We start from the raw sequence: 12,207 nt of genomic DNA, 5'->3' as shown, positions 1-12,207 counted from the left end.
GGAACTTCAAGAGCAAGTGAGAAAGCATCCAGGTAAGATTGATATCTTGCAGGTCCACTCACACAGTGGACAGGCAACCCTAGAGAACTTGTAAATCTAGCTCTTTATACTACTTCTTGATGTTTGACAAGGTGCATTGGCTGTGGCAGGCAGGTTTTATAACCCACCAGAAGGGCAATGTCCAGTGCGAGCCTCTCCATTATCTTTAATCGCCAGGTGATGTGGAGAGGCCCAGAAAGTGGTGAATGGAAGGGACCCGATATGTTAACTGCTTGGGGGAGAGGGTTTGTTTGTATCTCCACAAATGGAGAAGGAATCAGATGGGTGCCAATGAGCCATATTCACATTGTCCCTCAGAAAGAGATGGAGCACACTTTGAAAGGCAGCCCAAGAATCTCATTCTAAATATCATCAGGCTGCTCGAGCTTTACGCTTATAATTTGGAATAACAAGAGAGGAAGGTAGGAGCATAGTAAAAACCTGTACACCTTGCCTTCCCTTCCATGCTCCTACACTGCCTCCAGAGAAGAACCCTTGTGGTTTGAGACCCATTGAAATGTGGCAAATGGATTTGACCCATTATAAATCTTTTGGTCCTCTGTCTTTTTTCCATGTTGTGGTAGACACCTTTTCAGGATTCACTTTTACAATATCAGCAGCAAAAGAGACAGCCTGAGTGGTCACTGAATTCCTTATACAAGCATTTGCAATTATGGGTGCGCCACAAGCAAGGAAAACAGACAATGGACCTGCATATACTTCTAAACATTTTGCACACTTTTGTGCACAGTGTAAGATTTTACACACCACTAGCATACCTTTTAATCCTCAACTACAGGCAATAGTAGAGAAGAGAAACAGAGACATTAAGATGCTCCTCTGAAAACAAAAGTAAGGGGGAGCCACAGACAACCCTAGAGAACTTGTAAATCTAGCTCTTTATACTATTTCTTGATGTTTGACAAGGTGCATTGGCTCTGGCTGGCAGGTTTTATAACCCACCGGAAGGGCAGTGTCCAGTGCGAGCCTCTCCATTATCTTTAATCGCCAGGTGATGTGGAGAGGCCCAGAAAGTGGTGAATGGAAGGGACCCGATATGTTAACTGCTTGGGGGAGAGGGTTTGTTTGTATCTCCACAAATGGAGAAGGAATCAGATGGGTGCCAATGAGCCATATTCACCTTGTCCCTCAGAAAGAGATGGAGCACACTTTGAAAGGCAGCCCAAGAATCTCATTCTAAATATCATCAGGCTGCTCGAGCTTTACGCTTATAATTTGGAATAACAAGAGAGGAAGGTAGGAGCATAGTAAAAACCTGTACACCTTGCCTTCCCTTCCATGCTCCTACACTGCCTCCAGAGAAGAACCCTTGTGGTTTGAGACCCATTGAAATGTGGCAAATGGATTTGACCCATTATAAATCTTTTGGTCCTCTGTCTTTTTTCCATGTTGTGGTAGACACCTTTTCAGGATTCACTTTTACAATATCAGCAGCAAAAGAGACAGCCTGAGTGGTCACTGAATTCCTTATACAATCATTTGCAATTATGGGTGTGCCACAAGCAAGGAAAACAGACAATGGACCTGCATATACTTCTGAACATTTTGCACACTTTTGTGCGCAGTGTAAGATTTTACATACCACTAGCATACCTTTTAATCCTCAACTACAGGCAATAGTAGAGAAGAGAAACAGAGACATTAAGATGCTCCTCTGAAAACAAAAGTAAGGGGGAGCCACAGACAACCCTAAAGAACTTGTAAATCTAGCTCTTTATACTATTTCTTGATGTTTGACAAGGTGCATTGGCTCTGGCAGGCAGGTTTTATAACCCACCGGAAGGGCAGTGTCCAGTGCGAGCCTCTCCATTATCTTTAATCGCCAGGTGATGTGGAGAGGCCCAGAAAGTGGTGAATGGAAGGGACCAGATATGTTAACTGCTTGGGGGAGAGGGTTTGCTGTTATCTCCACAAATGGAGAAGGAATCAGATGGGTGCCAATGTGCCATATTCACCTTGTCCATCAGAGAGAGATGGAGCACACCTTGAAAGGAAGAAGACCCAAGAAACATCTGGTGGTTCCATTGCTGACTGTGCTCACCACTGAATGAGCACGGCAGTTATGGCGTTTGACTTGTGGACATCAACAATTGTAGAACTGCAAAACTCTCAGGAATCACTGGATTCTCTGAGATATGAAAAGACTGTTGCAGGACTTCAAAAACTTGTGCGAATCATTGGATCCCATGACATGTTAAGCAATGCACAATAGATTGATTTTGGACTATCTCTTGGCTGCTGAAGAAGGCGTATGTGTGACTGTTGTTTACATACCCTTCTTTTAGAACTTGTGGAAATCTTTTACAACACTATAGTGATTCATATTGTTTGTTATATCACTACTTGCATGTACAATTGATGTTTGTTGCACCACCTTGAGCCTGCAGTGGTTGTGCGGAGAGTCATCACTACTAGCCTGTGCAATATTGATATGTGCTTGTGTAATACCTCCCATGCTGATGGGTTTGTGCATACCTGTTTCTAATAAAACCCTTCAGCCCAGAAACCTGTTCGCAATCCCCACTTTCCTTTGGTGTTTTCATCTCCCTGAGATGTCAGGGAGGGCATGATCATCTCCTTTTCAGTACTTTCACCTCCCCTCCTGAGAAGTCGGGAGAATGATCACCTCTTTTTTGGTGTTTTCACTTCCTTTCCTGAGAAGTCAGGGAGGGTGTGATCACCTCATTTTGGGGTTCTCACCTCCCTGAGAAGTCAGGGATGGCAAGACTACCTGTGTTCTAAAACAAAAGAAAGCAGGAGATGTAGAGGGCTGAAACTCTTGAGTCAATGCACTGAAGTCAGGACACCCAAGCACTTGAGGCTAACTACCAATTGGACAATACTCTATGGGCATATGGTTGGAAATTGGTCCTTAGCACTCTTCTGTGCTGGCTCGATGATTGGTGTATACAGAGAATTGTAGGAGGGACTGGGGGTGGAGTAAGACGAGCAAGAGTCACTTTGGCTGTAGACAAGGAAAAAGGAAGGTTGCAGAGATCCTGCTTCCAACCCCTTCACTTCTACCCCTAAAGAGCAAGAATAAAGACTAAGGACTTTTGCTTATCCTGACTCTGGCTGATTCTAAGGGTGCTAACACGGTTATTACAATAAACCTGAACAATGAACACAGTGTAGGAAAACCTTTCAAATGAAGGAACTTGTTTGATCCCAGAGAATTTACACTGAGAGAAACCTTATGCATGCACACAGATTGTGGGAAGGCCTTATTTGAGAAAACAAACAAACAGAAAACTTATGCAACACTAATGGATGCATAGTGGAGAAAATCCTTATATATAGGTAGAATGTAGAACGTCCTTCCTCTGAAAAATGCATCTTCTTGTACATCAAAGATCATATTGGAGAGAAACCTCAGTTTAGTGAATGTGGAAAGGCTTTCTGCTTGAACACAGCTCTTAAATTGTACATCAAAGAGTTCACATGAGAGAAAAACATGAATTGGGGAAATCCTCCATTAGAAGGACCCATCTTAATACAGAGAGTTCACAATGGAGAGGAGCTTTATTTATAAATGTGAAAAGTCACTTCATAGGAGCCCACATTTTACCAAACACCAGAAAGTTCACGCAATAGTTTTACAAATAATAGGGTGAGGAAAGCTTTCCCTTAGGACTATAGTTTTTATGTTTATACTAAAATGTTCATATTGGAGAGAAATCTTTTGAATGTGTAATGAATGTAGGAATTTGACATCTTCTAATACTAATAAAATCTTCTGAAGATCATGAATTTCAGGAGGGTTTTAAGCATTGTATACACTTAGCTAAAATTAGTAAAACTCACAGTAAAATGAAAAATCAGAAGCAAATCCCAAATTTTCTATAGTGGTTACTCTATAGTGCTTTTGTTTACTCAAATCCTCAAGCACCTCTCTTCCCTACTTTGCATGCTTATTTCAGGTGGCAAGTTATTCTCTTAACAATCTTGAGAAATCCCCAAGTGCTTCAAAAATTTTGGTGAATCCTGAAAGAGCTTCCTCAATTTCTCTATAAGTTCAGAATCACCATCTGTTCTCTTTCCCCTTTTTATCATATAGGAAGATGTTTTAACACTAAATCAAGGTAGGAAGGGATCTCAGGAGTCACTATCTTTTTAAGATTGAGGACATAGGGCCAAAAACTTATGTCTACTATTTTCAAAAACAACAAAAAAAATTCATGGCATTATAGAATGATGGTTGAAATTCTTGTGTGTGTTTGTGTGTGTTGCAAGGCAATCAGGGTTAAGTGTCTTGCCTATGGTCACACAACTAGGAAGTGTCAAGTGTCTGAAGGTGAATTTGAACTCATGTCCTCCTGACTCCATGGTTGGTGATCTATCTACTATACCACATAATTGCCCCAATTTTTTTAAGGCAGTATAAGTGTCATTTATTCAAAAGAACATTTTAAAACCAATAGTCAAAAGCTTCACAGAGTCTTGGAAGCCATTATCACAACTTTCTAAAAAGTCTCTCGACAAGCGGTGTCATTGTCCCATGACTGAAAGTATCCAAGTAGCCCTGAGCCAGCATCCCAGTGAGCAGACATGGCTGGTCCCCTTTCCCTCTAGTATGGCGGAAATCGGAGAGTGGAACCTGAGGGCAAAGGAGATTTGAGGCCCATCCCTTGATAGTTATGCCAGTTAAAGAATAGTTTGATGAATCTTTGAGGTAGATGGTTTTTACATCGACTTTTCCAAGGTTACACAATAAGTGATGAGTTGGAGTTCAACCCCAGGTCCTCTGACAGTCTGGCCTTTCCACGGTGCCATCCAGTCCCTTCTCTTTGGTAAGCATTCTCTGCCTGTGCCTTTATTAAATTTCTCCCTTGTGCTATAGCCCTTATTCTAGCCCTATTCCCTGTCTCATGCGTTTTCAGTCTTTCTCCACTGGCTCCTTACCAGCTGCATATAGACTTGTTTTTGTCTTGTTACAGGATGGCCTAGCTCTGCCTTCCTTGGCTAACAAATGATTATTTCTAGCTTTTTGAATGGGAGGAAGCAGTAGAAAAACTCATTGCTCCCCCATGTATCTCCTGGCAGCAGAGGAATATTTGGGATGTGTGTGGCAGGAGCAACAGAGTTTGACTTCTCTTGTCAGTCTCGAGGTTTTATCTGGAATTCCTACTGGCAAGCTGGTGACGGGAGGTAACAGGAGGCGAGGGGGGGGGAAGGGTAGGCGAGGGGGGGGAAGGCATGGGATTGGGTTACCGCTTTGGGTCTTAGGTGATTAGAAGCATGCGACAGTTTGACCAAAAGCAGGAGGTGGGGCTGCTGTAGTTTGCCAGTTGGTTCTTCATTTCTTCTCCCTTCTCCAGGAAGCAAGAACCTGATAACTTCCCTTTTTCCTTGTTTACTTGCAAGGTCAATGAGCACATGTAGCTATTGCTCCTCTCCTCTGAGTTGAGTAGAGATGTTTCTCATTTTCCTTATTTTCTTTTCCTCTGCTTCACACCTGCCCAGATTCCTCCTCCCTCCTGCTCCCATTATGAATCCTCTGTCACTCCTGGAACCATGATCAGTTAAATCAACTCTGCCATTGCTCTGGTGTAGAGGTCAGTCTGCTCCATTCTGCCCCCATTTACTCCTCTGTAACCAAAGTGCACCACTGTGGCTCCTCCTCCACTATGTTTTATTTCAATATTCCCATTGGAATGTAAACCTATTAAGGGAAGGGTTTCTTTTGTTTTCTATATATATCTATCCCCAGTGTTTAGTAAAGGTTTTGGCATATATTTGATGTTTAATAAATGCTTTTTCATTCATTCATTTCCCTTATTTCCTCCAGGTAAAAATTCCTCAAGGTCTGACATCTGGCTCTCGACTATTCCATACTTTCTGTTGAGACTTCCCCCCATGAAGGTAACTTTAGATATTAATGAAAAACCTGCACAAGGAGCCAGAATTGAGGAAGAAATCAAGAAAAAGGACACCGGGAACAGCTGGATGATGTCTTAGTTGTATCCCAAACCTTTCCAACTTCAGACACGTGCACATGTGTGTGCACACTTACTATTGATGCCCTTTTTTTGCACTAGATATTTCTCAAAATGCTACACAGTGAACCCTCTTAGCAAAAATGCTGTGCTAAAAATGAATGCTTCTGACAGTATATTCAACGTCCTTCACCTGCAAGCTCTCTCCACCTGTCATCTAAGGGGAAGAAAGTGGGTGTGTTTTGTTGTTTTCTCCAAGTTTTGCCATTTTAAAATCTATCAAAAGTATGTTTTCTCAGGAAATACAGATGACATTGTTAGGCTTTGAAGTGAAGCTTCAGGTCAGACTAAGTCATTATTTACAGGAAGTGTTCTATCTCCCAGAAGTCCAACTGGCTACAAAAGTAGGGAGCAGTTAGGATGATCTTTGCCTGAACAGAGGAAAGTATACACAAGTATAGTGCTAGTGACCAGAAAGTAGAACGGGCAAATCCCAGATTATGCAAACCTATGCCAGGGATATTCTAGTGATGAGAAACGGTGGATGCAGGACATCCTGGACCATTGAGCTACATTAGGAAGGTGTGAGGGGGGAGCCACATTTGTAGACACAATGGTAGGGAATACTCTACTGAATACACTATATTCTATTTTTTTAAATAACTTTTTATTGATAGAACCCAAGGCAGGGTAATTTTTTACACCATTATCCTTTGCATTCACTCTGTTCTGCTTTTTCCCCTCCCTCCACCCACCCCCTCCCCTAGATGGCAAGCAGTCCTTTACATGTTGAATAGGTTACAGTATATCCTAGATACAATATATGTGTGCAGAACCGAACAGTTTTCTTGTTGCACAGGGAGAATTGAATTCAGAAGGTAGAAATAACCCACGAAGGAAAACAAAAATGCAAGCAGTTTATATTCATTTCCCAGTATTCTTTCTTTGGGTGTAGCTGCTTCTGTCCATCTTTGATCAATTAAAGCTCTGTTTATCGAAGAGTTCCACTTCCATCAGAATACATCCTCAGAATATATAATGATCTCCTGGTTCTGCTCGTTTCACTTAGCATCAGTTCATGTAAGTCTCGCCAGTCCTCCCTGTGAATACTCTATATTCTAGAGGAAGAAATTTTATGCTTTTCTTAGATTGCAAGCTTATTCCTCATTGCTGCTAGATGGAACTAAGTGGACCATTCATGTACTTATTCATCTACATTGTTCCTTAACCTCCATGATAACGGAGGAACAAATCTCAGAGGTTCACCTATCACTTTCCAGTTTTTTACTTCGGAGGTGTTGGAAATTCCTAGTGAAACTCTTGTTGATGCATTGGCTGTGCTTCTGTAAGATATGATCTTAGAGAATTGCCTGGGGTGCTGAATGTATAACTGTCTTGCCCATATTTACCAACCAAAATGCGAGAGGCAAGAGTTGAATCCATGTCTTCCAAGGCTAGTTCTCTGTCCCCTGCACCAAAAAGGATATTTTTTTAAGTTATCAGTTAAAAGTTGAATCCTCATATGTCCTTGGGTTCGTTCACAGAGATTAAAATTGAATTATTGCTGGCAGTGTAGACTGTTAGTGTTGTGTTGATTTACCCAATAGTAATGCAATAGGATTTTATGGATGAAAAACAACCCATTGAAATTGAATGGTAATGGTCTGAATTCGATCTGAAAAATGAAGCAAATTGTAGAATATATAAGAAAACTACACTATATTGCCTAAAAGCAACAACTAAAATAGGGATTTATACATACACATAATGTTTAAGGGAAATCTATTTTGTCTCAAATGAATTGTAAAGAAGAGGAGTCTCAATCATCATTTCTGTTATGACAAAGAATGTTCATGTTCTAGAACATAAAGAATTCAGTAAAAAATGGAAATAAATTCCTAGATCCTTTTTACTTGGACTCATGATTTCCTCAATGCCGAGAATTCCTTAGAGTATAAATTCCCTGCCCTAATGTAATTGGGCATCTTAGTTGCCTTGAGGCAGCAGAGTTTAACATTGGCTCAGAGTCATTCATCTAGTGTGTGTTGGATGTAGGACTTGAATACAGATCTTAATTTTAAGGTTGTCTCTCTATCCTTATTTGTCTCAGAACATATTAGATCATTACACAATTAAAAATTGTACCTAAGTTAAAATATGAGCAAAAAATGTAGACTTAAACGGAGGCTTAATAAGTAACAAACGGGTGAAAGAACAAACCATAGAGCAATTAAAAAATGTGAATGGAAGGGACCAAATATGTTAACTGCTTGCGGGAGAGGGTTTGCTTGTATCTCCACAAATCGAGAAGAAATCAGATGGGTGCCAATATCTATAAATGATGTGGGCTTGTGGGGAGCACAATATCCTAAGATTATCGCAGGCAGCTTAAGCCAGTTTTTGCTTAGAAGTTATTGGCGCTACCTTCAAGGTTTAGTTCTCTCCAGGGACTAAGGCCTTGGCTATTGATGGAACTTGATGGAACCTTTGTGCAAAACCATTCAGGACACAAGGGGCTGTCGATCTTCCTGAGATCCTGACTGAACCAGCAGAGGAGGCCTGGGCTCAAAATTGTATCCGTGATGGATAATCTTGCCCTACTTTGAAAGTTGTTCCTTCTTGTGGCTTTTATTAACTGTTAATGACAGATGTTAGCAGAGATTCATACTGCTCCTGCCGGAGAGGGAGGTAGAGTTCTGTGGGATGTGACTTCCTTTTAACTATCATGGTTTTCAGCCTCTTTCTCTCTGCCCCCCAAGTGCACGTCCATTTCCACCTCTTCAGCTGACATGCATTCATTGATGGTGGTTTGTGACAAACTTCCCTGGCTGTTTCAGGCCCTGGCTAGTTCTATCAAGATGCTTCTGACAGAGGGGTACAGTGAGGTAAAAGTGGCTATGGTCTGGATCAGGGATCCAAGAGAAGCCAACAGGGTTGCAATAGTCAGAAAAGTCAGCCTCCATTGCTCATGGAGGAACAGCTTTAAACAGAGAGGAACTTCAGCTGAGGGATTTCCTGGGACAACTTGGGCATGGCGTAGACAAAATGAGAGAGATCCTCTCAAAAGGGAGGAAGGCAGTGATATAGGGTAGAACAACACAAAAAGGACTGTCCTGGTCAAGGAGGCAATTCTACAGCCAAGATATGGAAAATAGAGGGTGAATCCCAGACAGAGTAAGTGCACCTCCCAGCCTGTAGCACCTCCAGGTATGGGTGTTTCTCTGTGCCACTGCTATGGAACAAGAAAGGCTTTGGGGATTTCTACATCAACCCAGAAATCAAATAGATGCCTTTGCAATTGTCTTTATTGTACACGGAGGTTAGACGTCGGATAATTGATTTTTTTTGGGACAGGCAACTGCATTGATTATTTTTAAGGTGGCTTTTCCAGCACTATAGACTTGTATTCAGGCACATCTGTGTCTGAAGGAGCTGGTCAGAAGAACTGACTGAGACATTTAGGAAAACAAACCATATAGAATTGAAATAAAAGCGAAATTCTGTTCATAAGATTTGGTCATCCAAGGTAAGGGCACATATTGCTGATTATGCTCTGGATACAGAGTGAAACTTGAATTTCTTGAGAGACACCCGAGTATCACGGACCCTCCAAGAAAGAGTCTGCAATGGTAGGGACTATAAAACCTGCTACTAAGACAATTAGTTCCGGTTTAACGTGCGCCTTTTTCACATGGATAATTTTTCTTCTAAAGATTACTTTGGGAGTGTGAGGAGAAGGGGGATGGAAATAATGATAGGGGGCACTGGCTGCTTCTTTTACATAAGCTACTGCTCTATGAAACAGACCAGGACAGCTGACTTCTCAATGTGGAGAGGTTCAGGAGTTTGTGATGCCCAGGTCTGTGTGAATCCTGATGAGTTGGAACTGTTCAGCAAAACCCGGGATCCTCTCTGAGGCTGGGACACTCTTTGGCCAAAGCCTGGAGTTCTGCACACTGCCGCGGCTTGAAACCAAAGGGCATGAAAGCTGCTGACTGAGGCATTTTTCCTGGGCACCTTTTGCCTTGCACCTTGCAAGGGAACAGAAGAGCTGGGGAGCTGCTGGAGTCTGTTTAGGTAATTGGACAGGTTACATCCTTAAGGTTTGTATTCATTATAAATTTTCTGAGCACAGGATGAGCTGATTCCCGGCAGAAAGTTTCTAACATTGAGTCGATAGGTGGCTTGTACCCAGAGTGACTATTCTGCTAAGACGCATTGTACTTCATTTCAATGCCTTTCCTCATCCAGAGGAATAAGTTTCCTGTATCTGCCATGAATTATGTGCTGGTAAAGAAGGACTGACTTGGTCCGGAAGGCGATGATTCCCTTCTTACGGTTTCTCTCCAGTTTCAAATCAGTTTAATAGAACCAACCTTCCAAACTTTCACACTGGTTGCATTTAAAAGGTTTCTCTCCAGTGTGGATTCTCTGATGTTGAGTAAGAGCTCCCATTCTCCAACTCTCTTTCAACACTGATTGCATGCATAAGGTTTCTGTCCTGTGTGAATTCTCTGAGGTTGAACAAGTGCATTCTTCTGGGTCAAAGTCTTTCCACATTGATTACATTCATAAGTGTTCTCAGCAGGGTGCTTTTTCTTAAGTTGGATAAAACCACTGGCCCTTTTACAAGTCTTTCCACATTTGTTATATTCATGTGAATTTTGTTATGTTCTGCACGTTTTGCATTAGATCTGAAAGCCTTTTCACATTAAGAGCTTTTACAAGGTTTTTCTCCAGTATAAATTTTTTGATGTGTAGGAGGAGAAGCTCTCTCTGTAAAAGCCTTTCCCCATTATTTCCAGTCATAATGCTTATCCCAAGTTGGGATTTTCTTATGTGTAGGTCAGATTTATCTCCAAGTGAAATCACTGGGACCATCATCACTCATGAATCGTTGTTGGGTGAATTTCTGCTAGAGAAAGTCTTAGCTTTGCAGTGCTTTCCTTCTTTTCAAGTCTGATTTCTCCTGAAAAACAAACAAACAAAGAATAACACAAATACTGACACTATAGACACACACACACACACACACACACACACACACACACACACAAATTTATATACCCTTCCCTCAACAGTCGAACACAAACTCAGTTATTTTCTATTTTCCCAGGTGGAGAGAAAAATACTGGGCAGACCCAATCATTTTCAAATCCCGTTGACTCCCACATCTCACAGATGATTTCATTTATAATGAGCTTCATGCATAATTATACTGGAGGTTCACAATAAACCTGCTACAACACAGGAAATGCCTTCATTCTTGTTGAGTGCATGAGTAAGGCCATGAGTTCAGAACAGCTGAGTGACTTGCCCCAAATTCCAGCAGCTGAAACTAGAATTCATCCCCTGTGAATGGGCATGCTCTGTCCACAGTACTTAACAAATTATTTCCACTTTCTATCTTTCCATTTCGTTGCCTGCAATTTCATCCCTTTCTTCATGGATACAAGGCATGTGCTGCACACAAACTAAATTCAAATTATTTCATTTTCTATCCCATCTGTAAGCATAACAAATTTCTCGGATGCTCACTTTCAATTGTCCTGTTATATTATCTAATATCTTATTAGGAATATCAACATTTATTTAAAAATTTTTATCTTTATATGGTCTCATTCTCTAAAGTAAAGGGAACATCCTTGTGACAAACATAATTTAAAAATGCATGAAATGATCCATGTTTGAAAATATGTCTCTCATACAGAGATTTGAGTTCAACATCTTGTGGCATGGACAGGAAAAGCATGTTTTACTATTGGTCTCCTTATATCTTTTTTCCCTAATTTGAGGTAGTGATCCAGGAATTTGATCCTGACCTTTGTCAGAGGCACCTTAAGTGGTGAACAATTGTCCAAAGTTATTTATCCTCTTGTAAGACAAATATGTGCATATTCCCACCTCATCTGTTGTAGTCCTTTGGTGATTCTAAACTGTCATGATCAGGAGCACCCTGCTTTTGGGGATTGTGCAGTGATTATATCAGAGTCTGACTGCTTCTAAGTGCAGACTAGTTTTTCAGAAACTTAATTTGACATCAAATTTTCCCCACAACTCCAGGAAGGTTGGACATTCAAATGCAAATGGCCACAGGTATGCATAGACCCGTTTTAAGATCCATTTATTCTTATATGCTCAAGTGTTTTTAATAGGAATGCATGTTGGATTTTATCAAATGCTTTTTCTGTATCTATAGAGATGATCATGT

At 41.1% G+C, this 12,207-nt stretch overlaps 2 long non-coding RNA genes across 2 annotated transcripts; both read left to right on the top strand.

The window, feature by feature from the left end:
- The first annotated feature begins 747 nt into the window (after positions 1-747).
- Positions 748-2,566, top strand: LOC127545445 (uncharacterized). The gene is made up of 2 exons (XR_007949669.1): positions 748-966; positions 1,802-2,566. It is a non-coding gene; the product is annotated as an uncharacterized LOC127545445 (long non-coding RNA).
- Positions 2,567-5,259: 2,693 nt separating this feature from the next.
- On the top strand, positions 5,260-7,908 carry LOC127545749 (uncharacterized). The gene is made up of 2 exons (XR_007949817.1): positions 5,260-5,615; positions 5,849-7,908. It is a non-coding gene; the product is annotated as an uncharacterized LOC127545749 (long non-coding RNA).
- The last annotated feature ends 4,299 nt before the right edge of the window (positions 7,909-12,207 follow it).

Source organism: Antechinus flavipes, chromosome 1 (assembly GCF_016432865.1).
Source record: "Antechinus flavipes isolate AdamAnt ecotype Samford, QLD, Australia chromosome 1, AdamAnt_v2, whole genome shotgun sequence".
In the NCBI taxonomy this organism is placed as follows: domain Eukaryota; kingdom Metazoa; phylum Chordata; class Mammalia; order Dasyuromorphia; family Dasyuridae; genus Antechinus; species Antechinus flavipes.
This window is presented reverse-complemented; position numbering and strand designations above follow the sequence as displayed.